We start from the raw sequence: 7,477 nt of genomic DNA, 5'->3' as shown, positions 1-7,477 counted from the left end.
TGAGATTGCAGGTACACCCAATAGTTTTGAGGTGTATCAGTGTACCCCACAAATATGCCCAACTTAGTTGTCAGCTTTAGCTTTTTGTTTACATCCTTGGAAACATGACAGTAAACTGATGAACCAAATATCCTGAAGTGTGACGCATTTGGTTTCTTCCTTGAAAAATATTCTTCTGGTGTACTCATCCCAGGAATCCGATGAGGACTCTTGTTCTACACATTTACAGTTGTGTCACATGCTTCAGCCCACAAGTGCAACGGTAGGCCCTAATCATGTAACATCGCTCGTTCAACTCCCATAATACTTTTGTTCTTCCTCTTAGCCACCCCATTTTATTATGGGTTATGGGGTTCTATCAACTCCCACCGAATTCGTTATACATAGAAATTATTGAACTCATTCGACACATATTCACCATAGTTATCGATCCTGAGATCCTTCACTTTCTTGCCAATGTCTTTCTCAACAAGTGCTTTAAATTCAAAAAAATTGGAAAATCTCTGGGCTTTCTTCTGCATGAAGAAAATCCAACAGTTGCGTGAGAAATCATCTACAAATATCACATAATATTTGTGCGTGGTCATGGAGGTTGTCGAGAAAGGTCCACACACATCTGAGTGAACTCTTTCAAATATTACTTGTGCTCTATTATCCTTATCATGAAAGGTGACTTTGGTATACTTCCCCGGTGTACACCCTTTACATGTATCTCGTTGCTCTAGTGCAACCTTGGGAAGTCCTGTAGAAATTTTTTTCATGATCTTCAAATCTCTATGGTTCAAATGGCCAAGTCTCCTATGCCATAATTCGTCGATTTCTCGGCTTTGCACCTTCTCTACTTTCGTGCTCAAAGCAACACATTCTTCTACATCCAATTTGTAGATGTTCTTCACCGAACCCCAATCCATTTCACTTTTCCTGTGGCGATATGTCTAAGGAAAGCCTTTCCTTTGCTAAATATCACATCGTAGCCATGGTCCTCCAACATAGCAACTAAAACTAAATTATTCTTCAGAACTTAAACATACATGACATATTTTAATGTGAGGGGAGAACCAACCTACCTCTTAAAAGTGATTGTATCGATACCAGTCGTGTTATACCTTCCATCATCTCCCATCTCAATGTGCATCTGGAAGTCCTCCTCCAAGTCACTGAAAAATTATTTGTTTCCCATCATATGGAATGAGGCTCCACTATCCAGATACCACACACTACCCATCACTGATGTCACCATGCATGTAATGAGTGTGAAATCCAACTCAAATTGTGAATCTAGAGCTTCACCTGCCGCTCCTCTTGAGGGCTTATTGTTGGCCTTCTTGTGCGGGCACTTCGTGGCATAGTGTCCTAGCGCATGACAGTGAAAACATTTAATCTTCGACAAGTATTTCTTCTTTCCCCCCTGACTAGAATCTCCTTTGGATTGGGATTTCTTCCCTTTCCCTTTCTTTGACTTTCCAACCAAGGCACAGTTCTCCTCATACTCAACCTTGAATGAAATGCCATATTTGTTGCTCTGCCTAATCTCTTCCTGCACAAGATTCTAACCATAATCGCTCTGAGATTGGTAGTTTGTCTCTAACATTGATAGAATCTTAATAACTGTGTCAGCACTTGGGAAGACCCAACAGAGCTATAGCTACCATATCTTCTTCCGAAACAGTAATACCGACCCGGCCAAGTTCATCACGACACTGTGTGAATTTTCTCAGGTACTGCAGAATTGATTCATCCTTCTGCATTTTGATGCTACAAAGCTTGTCCTTCAGTGCTAGCTTCCTGCGGTCATAGTTGTTCTCAAAAAATGTGTGCAGTTTTTCCCACATCACGAATGGATTTTCTTTCCCATGGAGATTCGAGAAAATATGATCTCTAACTCCCTCCAATATAATCCTCCTCGCTTTAGCTACATCCTTCTTCCACTGAGCGAGATCTTGGGCATCAGCTATTGGGGGTTTATCCACATATGTCTTGATGTAATCTAGAAGCTCGCTATCATCTAATACCACCTCCATACGGATATTCCATGCCACAAAATTTGTGGTTCCTTCCAGAGCATACTCAAGCCTGAGTCCGGTGGAAGTCATCTTCTCAATCCTGGAGAAAACCTACAACACTGATCTTCTAATTTTAACCTCCTGCACAAACTTCAAATTATCTTCTCTTCTATTGGTATTCCTGCTCTATTACCATGTAATAATTCCTTTTATATTCAAACTGCTTATGTAATATGCTTAAAAAAAGGCTTGAATCTACTATACTCATTAGTGGAAACAATTAATTGATTGAGAAATCACAACATAAACATGAGATAAGAATCAATCACATATGCTCAGAGATTTATCTAAGGGGAAAGCTTGTTGCTCAAAACCCCTTCCTATCTATATTACATTAGCTCAGAAAATAGATAAGAAATACAATGTTTGTTCAAGCCTGAATAATCTCCACACAAGTATAATCAATCTCACTGCCTCACAAGTTGACTTTGGCCAATACTTAGCCAATTTTGTTGTCTGCCAAACTCCTATTTCCTTGCGATGTTTCTCAAGGAATTAACCCCCTATTAATTAGGGAAATCCCCATCTTGAATTGTGTAATCCCTATAGGCCCTTCTCTCACTGCATGCACCACCTGTACAACTCGAAAAAGTATACAATTGATAGTACATTTCCTTTGAACTCCAATCTCAACTGGGTAATTCAAATTTCATGCATGCATGAGTTAATTGTGGTTGATTTATCAGTTAACTGGTTGAACACTGAAGTTGCACCCCACTATTATACCTCCAACTAGTTCCTCCAATTGTTGGAATTAGTTTAACTGACTTTAACTCAATCTAACTGAATTAAATTATTACAACTCAAATTAAACACCCTATGCTCCTAAAATTTAGGAACCACTCTACATGACTCAAGTTAGGCCCTCAACTAGAATTAATCGATCCAACTAGGTGAAATTAACTTAGTTAACTCATTCTTGTTGTCTTGTGATGTGGAATTGCAATTTTCTCCTAATTTAATTTAAGGAAAAATTAAATCAGGGTTTTCTTGTTGCAATTTTCAACATCCTGAAGCAACAAAAATTTCAGTCTTAATGCAGCACAACAAGAAGACACCTCCTAAAAAGGAGGTGGGAGGTTTTAAAATTTCCCATGTATCTTAGAGCTCGGACTCAGACAAGGATACCTCGATGAATGCAAAAGAGAATCAGTTAGCAATCGTAACCGCTACTCCAAATCAAGGAGATTGACAGAAAGTAGAAAAGCAAAAAGGAAGAAAGGGGTAGTTGACTTTGCACTCAATCCCAGCGTGTAAATTTTTATCTTTTTATTTTTGATAGTTGGTTGTATGGGCCCTAGTTTTTGGACCGGTACGACCAAATGCTCTCGAGCATGGTCTACAAAATGTAATTTTATTTTATAAATAAAATTACAGTTTTTTCCTTGGGAAAAAAAATACTTTATATGGTTATTGACTAAATTTAAACATGAAGTTCTGAAATATTATGGAGACGAAAAAGTATCATCATTATTTACATTTATTTTAAAGTGATATGCATATTGGGAATTTTTTCCAAAGAAATTATATGGAATTGTATTAATAGAACAAAATTGTAATATAACAAATTGAATTGAGCTGACTTACTATTTTTATTATTACTTTTTATATTTTATTACAAATTTAAGTGAGCCAACACTACATTTTATTATTACTATTTTTTTTAACTAACGCTAGTAGAATATCTCTCCCATACTAAGCTATAGAACGCCTATCAAACTAAAAGCTTATACTTTGGGGCCTAAAATACTATTTTATGGCTCATGGACTATGTACAAGTTTCAAAACCACGACATGTCTTGTAAAGAAAACTTTAGTGTGTGATTGTCAAATGAGGACCATTGCAAGGTTTTAAACACTAGATATGCTTATCAAGGCATTTGGCATGGTTTTAAAATAAAAAATGACATCTTAGGGCCTAAGATTCTTTTAGGGCTCATGGAATGTGAACAAGGTTTATAACCACTCCCTACACCCTACAAAAGGGAATCTTTGAAATAGGTGTTGTTGAACAATTTTATGTACTAAATATGCTTAGTAGGGTCTTTGACATGGTTTTAAGGGAAAAAACAAGCATGTTACGGGTTAAAGTATGCTTTTGAAATCATGGACCATGCATAATGGTAATCATGTCACTTCATTTGAGGCTTGGATTGCTTAAGGCTAAAATAAATAATATACTTCTACAACTAAAAGTAATCTCTTTATGCCCTCTTGCTCTTTTACCTCCCTCGCACTCCCTTCATTTCTCTCTCTATCTTCCTTCATCCCTCCCTCTCTCCTTTCTTCCAAGTCCTCTTTATCTTCCTTCTTGTCTCTCCCTTTCTCTCCCACTTCCCTTTATCTCTTCCTCCCCATCACCCTCTCTCTCTCTCCCCCTCTCCTTTTCCTTTCCTTCTCTCTCTTCCCTCCTCTCCTCTCTCCCTCACCTACTCCATCTCTCCCATGTCACTCCCTCTCTCCCTCCATCATCTCTGTCTTTTTTCTTCCCTCCCTCTCTCTCCCCCTTCAACTCCATCCATGCTTCCCTCCCTTCTCCTCTCTCCCCTCTTCTCTCTCTTCCTCCCTCTTTCTCCCACCTCCTTGTCTCTCTCTGTCTCTCCAACTTTGTCACTATCTCCTCTCTTCCCCCTCCATCTATGTTTGCATCTCTCTTGCCTTCTCTCCCTCTCTCTCTCCTCTCGTTCTCTTCCCTCCATCTCTCTCTCTTGCCTCTCTCTCTCTCTAACTCTGTCCCTATCTCCCTCCCTCTTCCTTCTCTCTCCTCTCCTTCACATTTATACATATAAAAGTATTATCATTTTTAATTTACTAAAACCTTGATTTAATTTCTATGAAATATCTATTAAATATTTTTGGCAATGATTATGATAGAGGGCTTAAATATATCTCAAAAGAAATTATAACCTTTTTTTTAGATTTACTTGAAAAATGTTATAAAATTAAATTATTTTGAGTTTGAAATGAAATATTGTTTTTGGGCATCTAGTATTGATAAGCCATGATATTGGACAAACAAAGCCCATTTACAAGTTAATAATAGCCTTGGTAAAGTGGGGAGTGAATATCCATGGTTAAAAGTCTTGATATATTGTAAATTTATTTAAGCATAAAGTCTTGATATATTGAAAATTTATCTAAGTATAAAGTCTTGATATATTGTAAATTTATTGTAAGTATTAAGTTTTTAAATGATTATTATAAAATTTAAATATAGTTACAAAATCATTATTTTAATTTCAATGGAATTTGCATTTTACATTTTACATTATCTTTTATCATTTAGATTGCATTTTACATTTATATATGTTTTAATTTGAATATGAAGCAAACATTTGTTTCCAACATTTAATCAATGTCGACATACATGCTTACTACACATCTCCCCTGTACCAGACTTTACTACACATCTCCCCTATACCAGACTTTAGAACGCTTCTTGGCGCAATGAATAATGAAGGAATGCATCTCAGCTCCCAAACAGCATATGCTATTAGAAACTTTTTTAACCAACCAATTTTACAAGGTTAACGAACTTCTTAGGGTTGCCCAAATTCTATAGAGGATGTGTCCAAGGGCATGAAAATAAATTGGGATGAACTTCTGAATAACATCTAAGACTTTGACAAAGTAAATCGAGTGCTGTATACCAATTCTCCAACTTTCGCTTCTTCATCAACCTTTCAAAATACAAATTAAGATCTAAAATTATGCCCTTGATCTTTCCCTCCAACATACAAATCGATACCTAAATTTATGCACTTTATCTTTCCCTCCTTTGACATGAGGGCATGGTTTCATACCTCAAGTCCTTCAATAATGCCATTATGGTATTCAACCTATGATTTGCAAGCCTTCAGTCCTTGAATAATGTCATTATGTTATTCAATCTATGATTGCATGCCTCCAATACATTAGAGCTGTAACATAAAATATCCTAGTATAACAAAAAGGAGACTAATGCATTTGTTTTGGTTTTGTAAAGAATTTAGATCAAACGGGAAAGAAGTTTCAACTGTCTACAATCAACTTCTCCCCTTCAATTAAGTTGAATTCATCAATGCAAGTTCGCAAAATATCAAGCATAACTTTTTACAATTAAAAAAAGTACAAAAAATGAGACTAATGCAAATTTCTTTGGTTTTGTGAACCAGCTAAATCAATCGGAAAAGAGTTTTAAAAATTCTACGATAAGTTTATTCTTTTCCCCATGTTTCTCAGAAAGACATCCTTCTAAGAGATGAACTTTCTCAAGTCGCTGAACTCATCAATGCAATTTGGCAGAATATTTATTAAAAATGTAACTTCATTTGTTAAAACAGATGAATGAATTTATGTTCAAAACAATTCAAACATATTAACTGTATTATATCACATTACCTTATCCAAGATATGCCAATTTTCATTTCCATATTGCAGTCAGTTCAAAGTGTGTAAAGGGAGGTAACTCATATATGCAATTTGCTAAAGCTTTGTGGTAAGTTCGCGTGAGAAAATATTAGCGGAATCTTAGGTTGTCCAACAATTGAATTATAATAATGTCAGATTTTGTCTTGCTTCTGATTTATTCATATTTTTCTTATGATTGACATGGGAACAGACTGTTAACAGATGATCTTCTGTGAATTCTGTTGCACAGGTTTCATCTGAATTATGGATACATATTAATGAATACGTTTATGTGATTTTCATCCAGAATGTGTAACCATGGTAAATTTCAAAAGAATGGGCATTGGATGTATTCAATCAATACATATGTTTCAACAAACTGAAGAATCACAGTATTCAATAAATGCATGCGTTTCAACAAAATGTAGAATCACACGTTTTGTCACCATGTCACAAATGTCATTTTCTGCCCTCAACATTAGGAGCAAACGCAATCATACCAGTCTATCGTCTTAAATATTAGTTATATAACATAGGTCAGATTATTAGCAAAAGAATCATTTACATACCTTCCCCTCCAGTTCTTTTCACGGTAGAATAAACATTTTTCAAACGAAATCTTGTGAGAACCATCAACATTTAACTCACGCCTGTGAAGAAACATTTGCCGCAATGATTCATGACCGTAAAAAAAGGACAGGAGATATCATGACAAGGCAAAGCTACTCTAGAGCTTCCAAATAGATATTCTCATGATCAAGCCCAAAAAAATCACAGGACAAATCCATTCAGTTGTATGGCACAAACACTAATATCTAAAATAAAACATTATGAACATGGAACAGAAGAAAGCTCTAAATTCACTTAAGGAAACATTTACAAGTATTATCATCAACAGGGTGTTGGCCAGAACATCGATAACTCCATGGCAATCACAGAGCAACTCTAGATTACAATCAAACAACCCTCGTATGGTTTATGGTAAAAATAATGAAAAGAAAACGAAGGCATAGCATTCACAGCTG

This window comes from Pinus tabuliformis, chromosome J (assembly GCF_031772625.1).
Source record: "Pinus tabuliformis cultivar Carrire ecotype Pingquan chromosome J, CPIR1, whole genome shotgun sequence".
Lineage (NCBI taxonomy): Eukaryota > Viridiplantae > Streptophyta > Pinopsida > Pinales > Pinaceae > Pinus > Pinus tabuliformis.
This window is presented reverse-complemented; position numbering follows the sequence as displayed.